At 43.2% G+C, this 20,133-nt stretch overlaps 1 long non-coding RNA gene across 2 annotated transcripts in view; it reads right to left on the bottom strand.

Annotated features, from left to right (window-relative positions):
- LOC117201233 (uncharacterized) overlaps nt 1-9,791 on the bottom strand; it is a 33,490-nt gene extending 23,699 nt beyond the window's left edge. For both annotated transcript variants that reach the window (XR_007474989.1, XR_007474988.1), the window contains exon 1: nt 9,561-9,791. This is a non-coding gene — a long non-coding RNA (uncharacterized LOC117201233). The remainder of the gene's footprint in view (nt 1-9,560) is intronic.
- Nucleotides 9,792-20,133: the final 10,342 nt, after the last annotated feature.

Below are 20,133 nucleotides of genomic sequence, written 5' to 3' on the forward strand. Positions count from 1 at the left end.
AGGTGAGGAATACAATAACTGAAATGGAAATTACACTAAAAGAAAACTACTGTAGACTAAATGATACAGAGGAATGAATCAGAAAACTGAAGGACAGAGTACTGGCAATCACTGAAGATGAACGGTAAAACAGTAGATTAAAATGAAATGAGGAAAGTTGAACAGACTTGTGAAACAACATCAAGTGTACTAATATTTGCATTATACTGGTCCCAGAAGCAAAAAGGAAAGAGAAAGCAGTGTAGAACATACCTGAAGACATAAAAGCTGAAAACTTTCCTAACCTGGGAAAGAAAACAGACATCCAAGTCCAGTAAACACAGTAAGGCCAAAACAGGATCAACCCAAAGAGGACCACACCAAGACTCACTGTAATTAAAATGGCAAAAAAATAAAGATAAAAAGACACTATTAAACGGAGCAAAGGAAAAGCAACAAGTTACAAACATGGGAACTTGCATAAAGTTATCAGCTGACTTCTCAGGATAACCTCTGCATGCCAGAAGGGAGTGGCATGGTATATTTAAAGTCATGAAAGGGGAAAATCTATAACCAAAAATACTCTACGCAACAAGTCTCTCCTTCAGATTTGATGGTGAGATCTAAAGTTTTACAGAGAAGCAAAACTAAAAGAGATCAGCATCGCCAAACCAGCTTTATGAGAAATCTTAAAGGGGATTTTCTCAGTGAAAAAGAAAAGGCCACGACTGAAACATAAAAATTAGGAAAGGAAACTTACTAAAGGAAAAACCTCATTGGATAAGACAAATATTCAACAAAGGCAGTAAATCAACCATGTACACAGCTAGTAGGAAGGATGAAAGAAAACACTAATAAAATCATCTATATTCACAATAAGAAGTTAAGGGACACACAAAACAAGTAGATGTAAAATATAAGGTCAAATTCAGTAACTGTGGGGGAGGAGAGTAACAATGCAGAGTTGTTAGTGTCCATGTGAAATTAAGAGCTCAGCAACTTAAATAATCACACACACACACACAACTGAAAGAAATCCAAACATAATATTAAAGATAGTCCCCACATCACAGATGAAGAGAATAAAAGGGGAAGAAAGGAACACTGAAGAAATTAAAGAGGGATTCTAAAAATACCCACGACAAATGAAAATGAACACACAATGATCCAAAATCTATGGGACACAGCCAGTGCAGTTCACAGGGGGAAGTTAAGTGGTACAAGCTTATTCTTAGGAAACAAGAAAAATATCAAATAAACAACCTAACATTACACCTGAAGGAATTAGAAAAAGAAGAAAAAACAAAACTCAAAGCTGTCAGAAAGAAAAAAATTAAGAAAACGATACCATATGCAATCACACCAAAAAGAATAAGATACCTAGGAACAAACACACCTAAGCAGGTAAAAGTCATGTACTCAGAAATCTATCAGCCATTGGTGAAAGAAGTTGAAGGCAACAGAAAAAGATGGGAAAATATAGCAGGTGCATGGACTGGAAGAATTAATACTGTTAAAATAACCACACTACCAAAGACAATCTACAGATTTAATGCAATCCCTCTCATAATACTAAAGCATTTTCACAGAACTTGAAAAAGTAATTTTAAAATTTGTATAGAAACACAAAGACCCCAAATAGCCAAACAATCTTGAGAAAGAACAGAGCTGGAGGCATCACGCACCTTGACTTCAGATTATACTGCAAAGCGACAGTAATCAAAGAGAATCGGACCGGAGCAAAAACAGACACAAAGATCACTGGAATAGGATAGAGATCCCAGAAAGAAGCCCACACACTTATATTTAATTGATTTATGACAAAGTAGGCAATATGGAGAAAAAACTGTCTCTTCAATCAGTGGTACTGGGAAAACTGGTCAGCTACATGGAAAAGAAAAAAATTAGAGTATTTTAGCACACCATATATAAAATAAACGCAAAACTGAATAAAGACCTAAATGTAGGACCATAAAACCCCTAGAGGAAAATACAGAACATTCTTCAACATAAATGATAGCAACAGTTTTAGGTTCAGTCTACTAAGGCAAATGAAACAAAAGCAAAAATAAACAAATGGGACTTCACTACACTTAAAAGATTTTGCACAGCAAAGGAAACCAAAGACAAAATGAAAAGACAACCTGCTGAAGGAGACAATATTTGCACATGATAAGAGGTTAACACCAAAAAGATGACCAAGCAAGGGTTCATATCTCAACTACAGAAATAGCACATACAACTCAATATCAGAACAACACCCAAAATCTTTTTTTAAAAAATGAGAACACCTAAATAGACATTTTTCCAAGGAAAAAAATACAGAGAGACAGCCAGAACTCACAAAGATGCTAAACATAGCTAATCGGCAATAAAATGCAAACCAAAACAATGAGATATATCACCTCAGTCTTGTCAGAATGGCTGTCATCAAAAAGGTCACAAATAACAAATGTTAGTGAGGATGTGGAGAAAGGGAAACTCTTGTACGCTCTTGATGTGAATGTGAAGTAGTGCAGCTACTGTGGAAAGAAGAATGGAGGTTCCACAAAAAACTAAAAATAGAACTACCATAACATCCAGCAATTTCACTCTTGGGTATATCAGAAGAAAACAAAAACACTATTTCAAAAAAATAACTGCACACCAATGTTCATAACAGTGTTATTTGCCATAGCCGAGATATAGAGTCAAACTAAGTGGTCATCAATAGGTTAGGGGATAAAAAAGATTTTTTATGATGACTTCAGCAAAAAATGAAATTTGCAAGAACATGGATGGACTTGGAGGGTATTATGCTTAGCAAAATAAGCCGCAGAGAAAACAAGCCTGGTAGGTTATCACTTACACGTGGCATCTAAAAAATTGAATACAACAACAAAAACAACAAAACAGACTCACACATTAAAGAAAAAACTAGTGGTTACCAGCAGGGAGACACAGGGTGGAGGAGCAAAATAGTGATAGGTGATTCTGAGGAAGAATCCACTATGTATAAAATCAATAATCTACAGTGACGTACTGTATAGCATGGGGAATAGAGCCACTCTTTTATAATAAGTATAAATGGAGAACAACCTAAACATTTATGAATCACTATGTTGTATCTCTGAAACTAATATAATAATGTAAATTAACTATAGATCAATAAAATATAAAGTAAGAAACAATAAAGGGGAGACACTGATTATTAGATAGAAATCAATTAAATAAACACAAGTTTTGGAAATCAAGGAATTAAAAAACAACATGTAAGACACAACATTGGCATTTAAAGTGTACGATCTATTCATTTAAGTGGTGAAAAATGGTACCCATTCTCACAATTTTGTATATCTAGGATAAATTATTATCTACAAAAATATGTTAACAAATATTCACTCAAAAAGAAAGAGAAAATTTGGATTAACCCATTTTAGTACACAAATTTAATATCAAAGTCTCTATGTAACAATGATTTGAATAAGTTCTGTTAGCCACTTCTAGTTTCTTTGTGATGTAAAATCTTTTAAAGCATAAAAATCAGCCTTTCTACATTATTCCATTAGACATACATAGAAGTTAAAAGTAATGAGAAGACAGAACAATCAACCAGGAAGGTGAATTTACTGAGAAACAGTCACTCGTTCTCCCTCCTCCTTTTCTTTTCCTCCTTTTCCAGGTCTCTTTCGGTTCCAATCAAGAGAAGTCTTGAGAATTCTGAGAATATTTCTTTGAGGGCTTCAAATCACCATACCTACATCCTCTGCCACAACTACACACACGGGAACAAAAATAAACCTCTGCTATCTACTCATGTAGGAGGGATTCGTGCAAAATAAACTCCTACATGGAGACCAAGAGGTGAGTTTTCTACCTGTTCTTCATAATGTCCTTCCATTATAGTAAATCCCACACATTACGAGGCAGAAGGGGTTATGTGAACTCTTCCTTGAAGTCAAAAAACTTGCATTCATTTCAAGTACCTGGTGATCATAGGGTACAGCCAGGGAAGGTGCCATCCCCCTTGGGGGGAGGGCGGTGAATGGGCTCCCGCAACCATGCACCTCCTGATGTACAGATTCTGGAGAAACAAAGGGCGGTCACACCGCAGACAGCCTGTCAGGCTGTCGGGCCACTGGGCAACCCCACCAGCCTGGAAGTGCCCCATCAGTTGCTGACAGCAAAACTCTGTCCCCCCTGTGAAGCCAGGCAATTTGGGCCAGAGAGTCAGAGGAGACGGGTAATCAACTCCTCCTCTCTGCTCACCTCCTTGGGGTTACAGCAACCCCATCCCCAATCCCAACTCTGATCCTGGAGTGCCAAAGTGGGAGTGCAGGTGGGCTCTGCCGGTGCTTCAGCGCCCTCTGGGAAGCCCCCTAGTTTGAATATGATTTGAGTTTGATCCTGTGAAACCATCAGAATCTCCCACCAGAGATAAATTAGGAGATTCTGGCCTTTATCAGCACGCACGGTGAACACGGTTGTCCCGGCTGTATTTTCCAGCCCTCCTATTTTACCCACCTACTTTTAACCACCTTCCTCCCTGTGAGTACCTTTGACCAACCCTGAGCTCAGACTCCTGACCTATTACAGTGACTTTCTCAGTCTTTCTTTAAAAATGGACAGGTAGGGCTTCCCTGGTGGCGCAGTGGTTGAGAGTCCGCCTGCCGACGCGGGTTCATGCCCGGTCTGGGAAGATCCCACATGCCGCGGAGCAGCTGGGCCCGTGAGCCATGGCTGCTGAGCCTGCGCGTCCAGAGCCTGTGCTCCGCAACGGGAGAGGCTACAACAGTGAGAGGCCCGCTTAACACACACACACACACACACACACACACAAAAATAGGACAGGTAATAAAATGAATTTAACCTAGAAGCAGCAGCTCAGTAAGGGAAATAAAACCATCAGAAGTTATCTCATCACAGCTACAGCCATCCAGGGCTCTGTCTTATCTGCTGGGGCACAAGAATGGGACCTTCCTAAACTTGAAGGGCATCCAAACAAATAAGTAAAGGTGTCGCTCACCTCTGGCTCTTGGAGGGATTGCTAGGCAGTCTACCCAGGGTATACTAACTGCAAAACACTGTCATGGTTTTGAAACACCTATGTTCCAGGAAAGCTTTTTGGGGTGCATGGGGAAGGTTTCTTTTTGACATCAAGCAAAAAATAAATCACCAAGCTCTTTGAGCACAGGGGTTCTTAAGAGGGAAGTAGAAAGAAGGAATGGACAGAAAAGACGATCTCCTCTGAGGTGAAGGTAGTTTTCCCAAAAGAGTAGGATTTAGGCTCAGTTTAAGGAGAACACTTTTAAATAGCTGGGACAGCTCCAAACTGCAGTTTAGGGAACGAGAGCTTCAAAAGAACAGTGCTTTAAAAGTCCTGGCATTGCAGCAAGAGGATGAAGAGTTGGTTTTGCATAGTTTTGAACACAGGAGTAAAGAAGCAGAGGCATCTCTGACTAAAAGGCCCAGAGATCCTATGGCATCAATGGGTCAGTTGCAGGGGGCAGGGGTTGTGGGGGGCGATATTTCTCTCTCAACGTTTCCCAGGGCAGCCACCCCTCCCTACCCCACCCCCCTACTCCCTTCACCCTTCCTCCCTCCACTGTTGGGTCCCCAGGGACAGCACTTCTTAAGCTGGAGCACTCAGGCACCATCTCTGCAGTCTGGATTCTTCCTGGAGCCTGGCAAGTTCTGGGACAGGAAGCCAGGTCTGCAAGCCCGCTGGGGTGCAGTCGGACCTGGAGGCCTGGAGGGGAACTGGAGTCCTGTAGCCCACCCACGTCTTTGAAGCCGAGGGAGGAACACGTCCTCCTAACAGTACTTCTCATGGCTCAGCGTGCTCCCCACCCGATGGTGATCCATAATCACTTGAGGCAGCAAGGACTGCCTCTAACTGGCCCCCTCGATTCCGCCTTAAGGGTCTTCGCACATATGTGAGAGCGCAGGCCCCAGATCTCTTTAGTCAGCTGAGGCCAGTGCTGCCAGGGTCCCTCCGGTCCCATCCCCCAGCCCCTCCCTCTGGGACTGTATCTAATAGAAGAAAGAGCACAGAGGAATTGGATGAATCAAGGGACCTGGGAGCCTGGGTATGAGTTTGAAGACCGAGAACCTAAGGCACAATTACATATTATTGGAGACTCTTGTGGGGTGTGTGGGGGGAGGTTTGGAGGCTGAGAGGCTGAGTCGACCTGGTGAGTGCAGCCCCAGGACACCACACAGCCCCGCCCCCCTTTCCTTGCCATCAGACAAGGGGTGCCGCAACTCCAGCCGGGACTCTGCACTTCCCCCTCCCTGATTCTCCTCCAGAAGAGCAGGCGGCCCCCCTCTGAGGGCAGCAGCAAGACAACGCACCAAGTCCCCCTGCACTAAGGCGCTACTGGAAGCTCTTCCTGAACAGCAGTGCTGGCTTGGAGCGAACCCGTGCACCGCCAAAGTTGGTCTCGTCCTGCAGCTGAGGGACGCAGGCTTTAAGTCAGCTGCCCTGGCTTTAAATCAATCAGCCCCCCCCCTTTAAGTCAGGTGACCCGAGTTTAAATCACTGTCTGCCCCTCAAGACTGCAACTTCAAAAGTTGGGAACTTCACTTCGATCCCAGCAGCTCACATAGCTGAACGCACACTGCAGTCACCCCCAAGCCTGGCTTAGAGGCAGGATATAAGGTAAGGGGATGGGCGTGCACTCATGGTGATGAGGGTGTACTTCATGTACCAGAAGGGTCTAGGTACTCTGGGGTACAGCGAGCAGTGCACGATACAGCACCTCCCTGGCAAAGCTGTTGATGCACAGGGAGAGCAGGCACACCCAGGCATGCAGAGGTTCCAGGGCGGGAGCTGGGGCACAGTCAGCCGGGATGGTGTGAAAGCAGAGGATCTGAGCCTTCTTGAGAAAGACAGACACAGAGGATGGATGAGAAGCAAAGACCAGATGAAATACGGATTTGAAAAACACACCCTGCTCTTGAAATTGGGGTGGGGAGGCACCCCAGATTTGAGTCTTCTTACTCCCCAGTACCTAGTGCTTTGGCCTTTGCCCAATTACTTATAAAATTACTGATAACATCTAACCCATAGAATACTGCATTTGTAGTGGTATTGCGTGTTAATGTTTCTATAGTGGAATAATCTTTTCTACAAGAAAAATGTACACTATCTGAAATAAATTAAAACCCCTCTTTATAAAGTACTATATCGGACTTCCCTGGTGGCACAGTGGTTAAGAATCTGCCTGCCAATGCAGGGGACATGGGTTTGAGCCCTGGTCAGGGAAGCTCCCACATGCCGCGGAGCAGCTATGCCCATGCACCACAACTACTGAGCCTGAAGGCCACAACTACTGAAGCCCGCGCACCTAGAGCCGGTGCTCCACAACAAGCGCAACAAGAGAAGCCACCGCAATGAGAAGCCCACGCACCGCAACAAAGAGTAGCCCCCGCTCGCCACAACTAGAGAAAGCCCGCGCATAGCAACGAAGACCCAACACAGCCAAAAATTAATTAATTAATTAATTAATTGTTTTTAAAAAGTACTATATCCTTCTGTACAACTTCTCTGGGAAGAACAGAGAGATGGCGTGGGAGAGTGAGAAAGACCAATATTTAGTGCACATCTCTCATGCAGGTGCTCTGCTGGCTCAGATACATTTATCCCCACTTTACAAAGGAGGAAATAAGCTCAGAGAGGTTTAGTAATTTTCCCAAAGCCAAACAGCTATTGAGTGGCAGAACCAAGATCTGAACCAAGTCTGTTACCTTGAAAGCCTAAGTCCCCATCACAACAAAACTCAATTAATATTTACATTTATAGAATTACATTGCAAACTGGGGAGTTCTTGGCACAATCCTGAATAAGAGTGAGAAAGAAAGAAACAGCATTGTTCCTGCAGTCAACCAAAATTTTTGGAGCAGCTGCTAGATACCTGGCCCTTTTTGGGGTTCAGCAGTGATCACGACAGGAAGAGTCCTGCTTTCATGAACCATGTAGTGGGGAGGAGAGACGGGTGCAACTTGGGTGAGGGATTTCACCTTGCTGGGCCTCTGTTTTCTCATCTGGAAAATGGGACAGGTGTTCCTCGTTTTGTGGGATTGTCCAGCCCTCACATTCTCTGATTCCATAAGAAGCATTTGTTTTCCTGTTTCTTAAAATTCATTCAGGCCATGAGCCGTGATGAATGTTGTTAGCTGCTCCCCAAATCACACTATTCCCACCCTTTTCCTGTGATCAGGTCTTTCCTGAAACATGACTCACAATCAGTCAAGTCACAGAACCTAAGCGGCAACCAGCAGAAAAATTCCAACCCTTGCTTCTCAGGAGCTCTGCGGTCTACCTGCCAGGTAAACTTAACTCACCTGGCACAAGGTGGCCATCCCTGATTTCACAACAACATGATCTCAGGCACAAACCTCCTTGTTTTTCCATTTTGTCTTTAAGTTACTTGTTGAAACAACTGTACAAATATGACAAAGATATAAAATCAGGCATCTTCTGCCCCTAGTGCCTACTAATAAATGATTTTCTGCCACTTTAATGATAAAGGTAGAACATTTCAACATTCTGCTGCCCTTATTATTTGTCATTTTTGTTGATATTTCTATTGAACACATCTTTCAATATTTTAACAATGGAACATTTATTTAGGTTGTTCCTGATCCAGCCTTCAGTGGTAAAGGTTCTGTTGTTATATTTCTACTATGTTTCCTTTAAAAATCATTATCGTATTTAAATGGATTAAGTCAATTCTATAGGCATTTATTTTATGATTTTGATGAAATTAATACATAGAGGGCAGTAGTACAAGTTGATTGGACTTGAGAACCTCTATTAGCACAGTTAAGTATAAATATTACCTATATGTAAACCAAAGTACATGCTGAGTGAGATTCTCTGACACTTTTTCACTCTCTGCCCCTCGAGCCTGTGAGAAATGGAATATTTCTTGCCATCTCAGTAAACAAAGGACGTCCCAGTCGTCAGCACTTGCAGCCCTCCAGTGTGAGCCGCGGGCCCTACGGAACTCAGGATATGCAAATACAGAATGCAGGCCCCAGAGACCTGAGGTGCAAATGAAAGGAAGGATTTCAGTGAGCCCAGACTCTGGCATCTTCGCATACAAAGAAAAGCGCTACATTCCTCACGTTGGGAGAGCTGGTTTTCCTTAGTTAAAAATCACCTTTTGATGTTCCCCATTACCTGCGCCAGGCCCCTGCCCGGTCCCCTCCCCCCCCCCCACGGTACTTTAGCTCAGGAAAGAAGGAGCGCAGAGGGACTTGGCTGAATAAGGGGCCTGCGAGCCTCGGGAGGAGATTTCAGCCGCTTTCCCCGCAGTCGGGAGGAGGGGCGCTGACGCTGCAGCCGGACCCTGCGCCTCCCTTGCCCCGTTTCCCCTCAGGACGCTCAGGCCGACCCCCTCCCCACGCCCCCCAGGCCCCGCGAGCCAGGCCGAGGGCAGGGGGGAGAGGAGGGACCGAAGTTCCCCGGGACCAGACACTGGGGGCCGCTCTTTCTGCACAGCAGCGGCGGGTGGCAGCGAACCCCTGCCCCTCAGAAGCTGGTCTTGCGCTGCCGCCCGGGCACCGGACCAGGCGGAGGGTCGACGCCCACTTACCCGTCCCGCCGTCCCCACGACTGTCGTGGCTTCGGCCGCCGGGGCCCCTCCAGAGCTGGTAGCCTCAGTGAGGCCGCCCTCCCCGCGGCCTCCGGGGCAGTTCCGTGACGGCGGAGGGAAGAGACCCCGAGCCGGCAGTTCAAGCTCGGAGTTCAAGCTCTACGGAAACGCGGGCTCCGTTCTAGGCGCAGGGGGTGGGACCGCTCTGCCCCGAGGCCTTCTGGGAGGGAGGGGGCGGCGGGGGAAGAAGCCGCCAGGAGCGCAGGGCCCCAACGGGGGTCCTGGATGGGCGGCCCGGCCTGGGGGCCCCGCCCACTGTGACCGCAGCCCAGGCCTTTTTCCTGGAATCCTACACAAAACAGTTAGAAAGATACACGGTCTAGAGTAAATATTCACAAATGATTGTTGCTGCTGTGCTTCCTATTCTATTAAAGGTGTAAAATCCATAAAACACTTTAAGTTCAAAGTTAACTATGAATTTTTACCTGACCTGATTATGTCTCTGTTATTCCCAATTGCGGTTAATGAATCAGAGACTGTGGCATCACTAGTTAAAAATGAGCTTCCTAAAAAAATAGAACTCAGGCCCACCGGACCTACTGAATCACAATCTGCACTTTTACAATCTCCCCAGTGTACTTGTGTACCCATGGATAGTTGAAAGGCTCATTTCTACCTCGACATGTCTTTTCTGTCTGAGAAATACACACATTTTATCCAGTTTGATATAAATAAAACACTCAAAAATGCATATGCCTGTGTTGAAACCATCATTTTATCATTTCTTTTCCAGATAAGTATAGTCTCTATACTGGTTTTGTGGATCACATGCCATACTCTTTTCTTGTAGTTAGAAATAAGATAGAGAAACTTACTTTGTAAAAAAAAAAATATATATATATATATATATATATATATATATATGTAGATAATTGAAGACACTCTTCTAAATTAAAACCAGTTCTCTTAACTTGCTGTTTTCTTCTTGGGTCACATCATGAACTCTTCCCGTGGCCACACGGCATGTGTACTTTTAATTTCAGGGACTGCTGACATACCAGGATATGGCCATAGGTTTCTCTCAAGAGGAGAGAGAATGCCTGGCCCAAGATCAATGGGAATTGTACAGGGATGTGATGTTGGAGAAGTATAGGAACCTGCTCTCCTTGGGTGAGGATACCTTCCTTCCAGAATTCCTTATCCACCCACAGGATAAGCTACAGAACCCATAAGCTACATATGCATCCAACAAATATTTCCTAAAACAATCCAGCACATCAATACTACTTATAATGGCTATTATCATTAATCTAATATACTCTGGTCAAAGAACACAAAGAATAACAAAAATCTTTAATCCAGCAGCATCCACCCTCATGAAAATCGCTCTTGTCACAAAAGTAGGACTTTCCCCATTTCACTTCTGAGCGTCTGAAGTAACACAAGGCATTCCATGAACAACAGGCCTGACGCTATTTACATGACAAAAGTGCACCCCTATCAGTTTTATACCACATGTCACCATCCATCAACCTAAATATACTATTAATCATAGTGATATTATAAATCATAGCTGGAGGCTGAGGCAGACTTAGCCATACTCACCTGGAGAAAATTACACCCTCCTCATCAATTGCCCATATAGGATGAATATGCTGGCAGTGGACTTCAGTGTTCTGGTAAATCCACTCGGTCATGGTGTCTTTGCTATTCCCCATGTCTACTTCCCCATGTCTACTTCCTGTTCCTCCCGCTGTGTGTGTGTGTGTGTGTGTGTGTGTGTGTGTGTGTGTGTGTGTGTGTGTGTGTGGTGTGTGTTGGGGGGCTGTGAGATGTGTGCACACAGTGTTTGGAAACTTACCTCTGTCTCAGGCTTGTCTTCTTGGCTAGTCAAACCACATCTCCAATTTTCACAGAAGCCATAGGCACGGTGCTTAAACTACAGCAAGCATTCTGGAGGTTCTTCTGGTCACAACATATTTTCAAACACCGAAAATAAGATTTGAGGACAAGTGACACTGAGCAAATGCATCTCTTGGGATAGGCTAAGTGATGGCGCAGTGACGAGCAATCCCGAGTTGTCAGTGGCTCAGAACCACAGAAGGTTTTTAACCATGGCTTTTTCCAGAACGCACAACCGAAACCAAGTATGGAGCTGATGTCACTTTATCATGCTCCTCAAGCCTGTATTCACTTTTTTGTTGGCTAGCCGAGTCCCGTGGTTCTTGCTGCTGAATTCCTCAGTGATCAGGTGGTAAACTCTGAAATCGATACAGCGAATGTATAACAAGAAAATGTCAGTGCTGTCCACAGTTACAACAGCAATCACAGTTTCTTTGTCACTCATGCTATATCTGGAGAGAGTTGTCAGGGTGTTTCTTCTCCGTGTTGTCACGTAGGAACCCAGGCTGACAGAGGCCCCACCATCTTATGATACCACGGTATCAATCTGAGGCCGTAGGGTTTGTCACAGCACGGAAGGAAGTGTGGACAGTCACCCACCAGTTCTTACTTAATTCAGCTTGGAATCAGGGGCAAAATATACATATAATCCTGCTGTGCATCCCAAAAGAGAAGAAAACTAGAGATCATGGTGAGACCCGGGAATGTCTACCAAAACAAGCCAGCAACGATTACAGCACTGTCCCTCCCCTGGCCAACCGTGTCCCACTGTGTTTAGTCATCCAGGTTTATCCTCTGATCATGTGCCTTTTAGCACTGGCTCATCACGTGCCTAGATTTGTTAATTGCCCTGACCCGGCTCTCTCACAGGCCCCTTAGCAGCGTTCCCACATGTTCCAATAAATACGGTCACAAACGGTCCCTTGACCTGTATCCCATCCCGTGCCCCCATCTGGCTGATGCTCCCAGTGTCACAACAGAGCAGCCACTCAGTGATGGGAAAAATGAATGGTCCACACCATGACGGACACTGAGCCCCACACCCATAAAAGGTTCACCCTACCCCAGTGGCGCTGGGCGAGATGATGTACAGAAGAATATAAGCAAAGAAAGTGAGTCTGGAAATCACATTCTATGAAGAACTGCCAAAAGAACCGGGCAGCATTTAACCTGGAAGGGAAAAAAAAGTGTTGAAAAGCAGACATTGTGCCTATAAATATCTTGACGAATGTAAAATAAAATTGCCTTCCCAAAGCCGAAGAAGGCCAGTGGGTGGGGTTGCATTCTCTCTTACAGATTTTCCCACTGTGTATCTCAGAGTGCAGCAGGGGACCCCGTGGAGTGGGGACCGGGGCCTCCGGGAGGGACTCCCGCCTTGGGCTGGAGTTGAGATTCAGTGGCTACTCAGTCTTGATTCTATGGTTTCTGTCCCTCTGTGTAGATGTACCCATGGTGTCCTTCTGAAACTTTATTCAAAGAAAGAGAGAGAGACTGGCTGCCTGTGCAGGGCTCTGCATGGGCGGGATGGGGGGAAAGATGCCATAATTTTGAGAGGCCCTCAGAGAAGAGATGGAATAAGTCAGCTTTCCACATAGGATCAGTGGTCAAGGGCTCCTTCACGCCACCAAATTTGCACATGTCTGTTCCGGCCTCACTTGTCTCAGGCTGTGTGATGTAAAAGTCAGCAACCCAGGCTCAGGGGCTAGGAAAGCCTGAACTTGAACCTGAGCTGTGCCCCATACTGGCTGTGACCTTTCACAAGTTGCTCCCCCGTTCTAAACTCAGTTTCCTCCTATCCAAAATGGGGCTCCTGGTGGTCCTGTGGTGGGTGCTCATAAGGGGCCAGGCCACAGTCCCTTGAAGACCCCTAATTTCAATGACGCGGGTGGACAGTTCTGTGCATGCCCCTAGCCCTGGTGCCATGGATTCTGTCTGCATCGTGGCCTTGTGGCTTCCTCTAGAGGGTGCCCATCCCCCGGCAGGTACACCCCTGGGGGCAGTCCTCAAGCTGTGAAAGCCAGGGGTCTGTGCGTAAATCCCCCAGCTTCCCCTGTGCAGTGGAACAGTTCTGAAGTGGGTTCTATGCTGGTTCCCAGATGTCCCCTGCAGAACTGAGCCCCACTCACCCACAGTGATTACCTGTCCATTGAGGTACCTTTTCGACTTTTCTCCCTTCCCATCTCACTGTGCCCTTTCCCCCACTTCAGCCTCCTGGAACCACCTCCTAAGTAAACCACTTGCACCCAAATCCTCCTCTCGGGTTCTGCTTTGAGAGAGCCCACATTCCTCCTGGTAGCTCTCTCATAGGTTCGTTGCGAGATTTGAATGAGGTAACTAATATAGGTGGAGAGAGCTGGGCACATAGTAGATGCTCAATAAAGTTAGCTCAGGCTGTGACTGTTATTAGCACAATTTCAATCATATTCCTTAAGGTCTAGCTCCTCTTGACTCTGAAATCCTGTAAAAGTGAATGTAAAAAAGAAAAAAATGCCGTGCAGAGAAAAAAACGGTGCCTTGGGAAAACACTTGTGTCAGTAAGTGGGCAACTCACCTCCACGTACCCACCCCTGCCCGCAAGCTAAAGAATCAAAGGGATTAGGAAGAAGTGGCCAGAGTAAATCTGGTGTCCTCTTCCTTCTCTATCATTTGCTCCCTCTTGAAACCACAGTGTGTTATCAACATCGAAATGAAGACACTGTCTTTAAGCATGCAAGGGGGTAGGTGTTTGCAACCCGCATTTTCGATGTTGTAGCCCAGTGTTTAGAAATTATAAATCCTACATCAACCCACACATTTCTTTTTAAAAAAAAATTTTATTGGAGTATAGGCGATTTACAATGTTGTGTTAGTTTCAGGTTACAGCAAAGTGATTTAGTTATACATACACATATATTCATTCTTTTTCAGATTCTTTTCTCACATAAGTTACCACAGAACACTGAGTAGAGTTCCCTGTGCTATACAGTAGGTCCTAGTTTATTATCTTTTTTATATATAGTAGTGTGTATATGTTAATCCCAACCTCCTAATGTATCCCTCCCCCCACCCCGTTTCCCCTTTGGTAACCATAAGTTTGTTTTTGAAGTCTGTAAGTCTGTTTCAGTTTTTTACATAAGTTCATTTGTATCATTTTTTTAGATTCCACATATAAGTGATATCATATGATATTTGTCTTTCTCTGTCTGACTTACTTCACTTAGTATGATAATCTCTAGGTCCATCAGTGTCACTGCAAAGGCATTATTTTGTTCTTTTTTATGGCTGAGTAATGATCCACTGTATATATGTATCACAGCTTCTTTTTCCATTCGTCTGTCGATGGACATTTAGGTTGCTTCCATATCTTGGCTATTGTAAATAGTGCTGCAGTGATCATTGGGGTGCATGTATCTTTTCGAATTATTGTTTTCTCAGAGTATATGCCCAGTAGTGGGATTGCTGGGTCATATGGTAGTTCTCTTTTTCTTTTTTTAAGGAACCTCCATACTGTTCTCCATAGTGGCTGTATCAATTTACATTCCCACCAACAGTGTAAGAGGGTTTCCTTTCCTCCACAGCCTCTCCAGCATTTATTGTTTGTAGACTTTTTGATGATGGCCATCGTGACTGGTGTGAGGTGATACCTCGTTGTAGTTTTGATTTGCATTTCTCTGATAATTTGTGATGTCGACCATCTTTTCACATGCTTTTTGGCCATCTGTATGTCTTTGGAGAAACGTCTGTTTAGGTCTTCCGCCTATTTTTTGATTGGGTTGTTTGTTTTTTTGACATAGAGCTGCGTGAGCTGTTTGCATACTTTTGTCAGCCCCAAACATTTCTTATGTCAAGAAAACTTAACGTTTTTCTTTGACCATCCAACTCTAACTTTAGTAGAGGGGGGTGGGTAAAACAAATTCTTCCTGATTCTTGGAAACCTCAAATGCATCACAGTGTTCTGTTTGATATCTGAAAATCATTCATTTTGTTACTATCCATTCTGCAGCAGAATCATTTCTTTAGTCTTTCGCCAGAATATTTATATACAAGAGAAAGTTATCTTTGGGTCATTCACTGTATTACTTGCCCAGTCCTTTCCATTCTGCATCAATTGATTCTCTGTAAAATAAACAGCCATGTCTCTTTTAAAAATTGATCTTAAAGTCTTAACACACATTGCTTAAAGGATGGCCAAAAAATACACCCTTATGTGCAAAGAAAAGTCATACAAAAATGAGAGAATTGCATCCAATTAGCATCCAGCATTATAAGATGCTGTTATAAAATACATTTGTATCCATGTAAATTGTATTATGTAATAACATAGCAACTTTTATTATGAGTTCATTGTTTTGGGGAAAGTTTAGGCCCTACGTGGCAGTACAGAAGAGGAGTTAGTCAGTTATCCTTATGCACCGTCTGTACCCAAAGGACAAAGCAACCTAAATGTCGATGTATGTTTTGTTTTTTTTTACTGTTCTAACATATGTTAGTATTAACAATACACTGTTCGATAATTTGGTCTTAATTTGACAGCAGCTATGTGTCATTCTAAGGAAATCAAAACTTTAGTACTACCCGACTTGGGTAGTACCAGTCAATTTAGGAAAGGACCTAAAGTCATTTAGTTACCAGGAGCGTGGCTTCTGGAATCAAATTGCCTTGGTTTGATTCCTGGCTCCCTAGCCTACTGCCTGTGGACTGAAACTATTTAACCTTTCAGTGTCTCAGTTTCCACATCTACAAAATATACATAATAGTATCTGGCCCATAATATTGTTTTGATGATTACATGAAATCATCCATATATAATCAATAAACATTCACATATAGGGCTTAGCTCCAGCCCAGAATTATTAAATATTTGATAACCATGCACTAGTAATAGGAGTAATAGTGGCAATGGCTTCTTTATCAAAATTCAACGATCGTTCCCATTGGAAAGCAGCTTCTTTAGTCATTAGGAATATGCTTTGGTCATTATTAATTCAGTTTATACAGAGCATATTCAAGAGCATAGGTATCGCTACAACCAGGTCATTGAATATTTTTTCTTTCAGTAATAACATAAACAGAAGTTTGGAGGTATGGCCTGGAATAAATTTTTTTAACTCAGTAGAAGATTTTCAACATTCTGGTGATGAAATCTAAAAATAATAGCAAACACAGGCCAAATATATGTCAGGCACTAATCTTAGTAATTGATATGTGATCACTCACTTCAGCCTCACAAGTACCCTCTTCTTAGCCCAGCTTTATAAATGGGGAGACTGAGGCAAACAGAAGTTAAATATGGCCTTGAGGACATAGGACTAGAAGTTGTGGGGACTTGGGAGTCATACCCAGGAAACAGGGCTCCAGGGCTGTGTGCCTGAAGGCAGGATAAGTGTGTCCAGGACCCACGGCTACTCCTCTGGGGTGGACACCTCTCCTGGACTCCTCCCCAGCAAACTCTCCTGGGTCAGCTTCTCTGCTATCCAGCCCCTTCCTGATGCCTGCACCTCATGGTGCAGTATGTTCCTCATTCATGATTAAGCCTCTCTGCCCATGACCACATCTAAAGCTCAGATGAGAGGAGAGTTTCCCCTGACAGGTGATAGGAGATCATGTGGTGAACTTGGCACAGGTAAATGAATGTCAAAGTCATGCTCCTCCTGGGAAAGATGTTCTCACATCATAGTGGTCTTCTCTAAGCAAAGCAAGGATTTTCAGGTAGGTAGAGTTGTTGACAAAGTGGATATTTAGAGAAATCTCAGATCGCTCCGAAAGAGAAATTGTCAACCTCATTTACAGAAGACTGGCCTGTGAATCTGAAAACTGTGGAATTCCCTGTTTTTATTTCTGAGATCCCCAAATGTGCCAGATCCTCCTACTGTGGCAACTTCCTCCCACGTTTGTGTATCCTCAAAAAAGATGTTGCGCTAATGAAGAAATTTTCAAGAGAAACAGTCATCAGCTGTGTCAGATTTGAAATAGCAACACCTAGATACAGCCAGATGTATCCATTCATAGTCGTGCATATGCATAGTTTGCTTTATCCTTGCCCCAGCTCTTTACATACCGAAGGAGTGAAATTGTTGGCACCACAAAAGTTGTGATGGTTTGATTTATTTTTTTTCAATAGGAAAAATCAAAACTTCAAAACAGAAAGCAAAGGCAGATGTTTAGGTTTGCCTGGTGTGGATTGAAACCCTGTCCTCCTTATTTATTAAAGGTCTTCCGTGTTAGGTTACTGACTGCATAAAGGAAATTTCCAGGGAATGGGTATATCCTGTTAATTTTTCATGCTGGGTCCTGGGAAAAGAATCAGAGACCCTTAGACAGAATTGCACAGTGGGGCCTTCAGAGGAAGGTGTATATATGCACATTACAGTCAGAGCTTATGCAACTTCTGGCAAATCAGCTGAAACAGGCCATCTGAAGTTCACGAAGATGAATAATGGTGGATTATTTGTATTAGTAGTCATTGGTTTCGAACCTGTAACTACAGGCTGTCACATTGATAAATAACTAGGACATTTCATTGAAAAGAGAAATGTACCTCTTGTCATCACAACCTTAGATTGATTTCAAAGTAAGAGCAATGTATTAATTAGGAGTATATATATTTTCAAAGCATTTTCTTTTTCCTTTTGATTACACAAAATATTGTGGACCTCTTCTTATTTATTTTTCTACCATTTTGGTACAGAACGAATCAGCCAAATGTTGGAGAAGGAACTGAGCAGAAGAGATTAAAATATTGCCAAGAAAAATATTCTAACAAACTCTCAATCCAATGTCTTTTTGTAATATTCTTTTTGGACACTGAAATTGGTGCCTACTCCCTTATTTCATTTCCCTCTGAACTCTATCCACGTTGTAGAATTGAGTGAATTGATTCAGTGGTATTAGACCCTTTTTGCTTACTCGTAGACTAGCACATGCCTAGATGTTTTATAAAAGGACAATATATTTGATCTTAAAGGTCGGGGTTTTTAATCTTTTTAAATAAGTTTTTTAGTATTTTTGGCCGCACCAAATGGCTTGCAGGATCTTAGTTCCCCAACCAGGGATTGAACCTGGGCCTTCGAGAGTGAAAGCGTGGAGTCCTAACCACTGGACCTCCAGGGAATTCCCTTAAATTACTTTTTCACATCAGTTTGGATATTCTTTTTTTTTTTACTGAAGTATACTTGGTATACAATGTTGTATTAGTTTCAGGTATACATCAAAGTGATTTATATATATATATATATATTTATACATATATATTCTTTTTCAGATTCTTTTCTGTTATAGGTTATTACAAGATAATTGAATATAGTTCTCTGTGCTGTACAGTAGGTTCCTTATTGTTTACCTATTTTATATATAGTAGTGTGTAGTTGAATACTCTTTATTATCACTATTTGATCCCCAGAAAGGGGGCATGCATCTTTAGACTCTAGATCTCGAGGAATTTGAGGCAGTTAGAGAAAAGTAACCCTTAACCCTAAAGCAGGAAGAAACATGCCATGGAAATAGGACTGGAAAAAGACTCATTCATCTGCTTTACCCTCAAATCTAGCTCTGCTCCTGGGTAGCTGAGTTACATTGGGCAAGTCATTTAACGTTGCCCAGTTGCCTCATTTACAAAACAAAGATGCTGGGCTAAAAGACCTTTTTCTTCTACCTCTGAAGTTCTACACTAACATTTTCCCCCAGTGGTCATTGATCCTCTGAGGAGTATGAGGAATCACCCTAGAGATACATTTTTTAAGGTAGAACTACTTATACATACAAACATGACAGTATCTCCAGACATTCATGAATAAAAAAAGCAGTTGTCAAATAGTACAGAGAGCATGAGTCCATTTGTGTGAACCAAAATGAATAGTGTGGACAAAGTCTGAAGGATGATTTCCACCCTGATAACAGTGCTTAGCTCTGGGGAGAGCTCTAGAATTGGGGATGATGGTCAAAGGAGAGTTTGTTCTTATCCATATGGTTTGTATTTTTTTTAATTGAAGTATAGTTGATTTACAACGTTGTGTTTGTTTCAGGTGTATAGCGAAGTGATTCAGTTATACATACACACACACATATATATTCTTTTTCAGATTGTTTTCCATGATAGGTTATTACAAGATTGTTTTGTATAAATTTATTTATTTTATTTTTGGCTACGTTGGGTCTTTGTTGCTGCGTGTGGGCTTTCTCTAGTTGCGGTGAGCGGCGGCTACTCTTTGTTGCGGTGCGCGGGCTTCTCATTGTGGTGGCTTCTCTTGTTGAGGAGCACGGACTTTAGGCACGCGGGCTTCACTAGTTGTGGTGCACGGGCTCAGTAGTTGTGGCTCGCAGGCTCTAGAGCACAGGCTCAGTAGTTGTAGTGCGCGGGCTTAGTTGCTCCATGGCATGTGGGATCTTCCTGGACCAGGGCTCGAGCCCACATCCCCTGCATTGGCAGGCGGAGTCTTAACCACTGTCCCACCAGGGAAGCCCCATTACAAGATATTGAATATAGTTCCCTGTGCTATGCAGTAGGTCCTTGTTGTTTATCTATTTTATATATAGTAGTGTGTGTCTGTTAATCCCAAACTCCTAATTTATCCCTCCCTTTCCCCTTTAGTTATCATAAGTTTCTTTTTTATGTCTGTCAGTCTTTTTTTTTTTTTTTTTTTTTTTTTTGTGGTACGCGGGCCTCTAACTGTTGTGGCCCCTCCTGTTGCGGAGC

The sequence above is a fragment of the Orcinus orca genome, chromosome X (genome assembly GCF_937001465.1).
Source record: "Orcinus orca chromosome X, mOrcOrc1.1, whole genome shotgun sequence".
Taxonomy (NCBI): Eukaryota; Metazoa; Chordata; class Mammalia; order Artiodactyla; family Delphinidae; genus Orcinus; species Orcinus orca.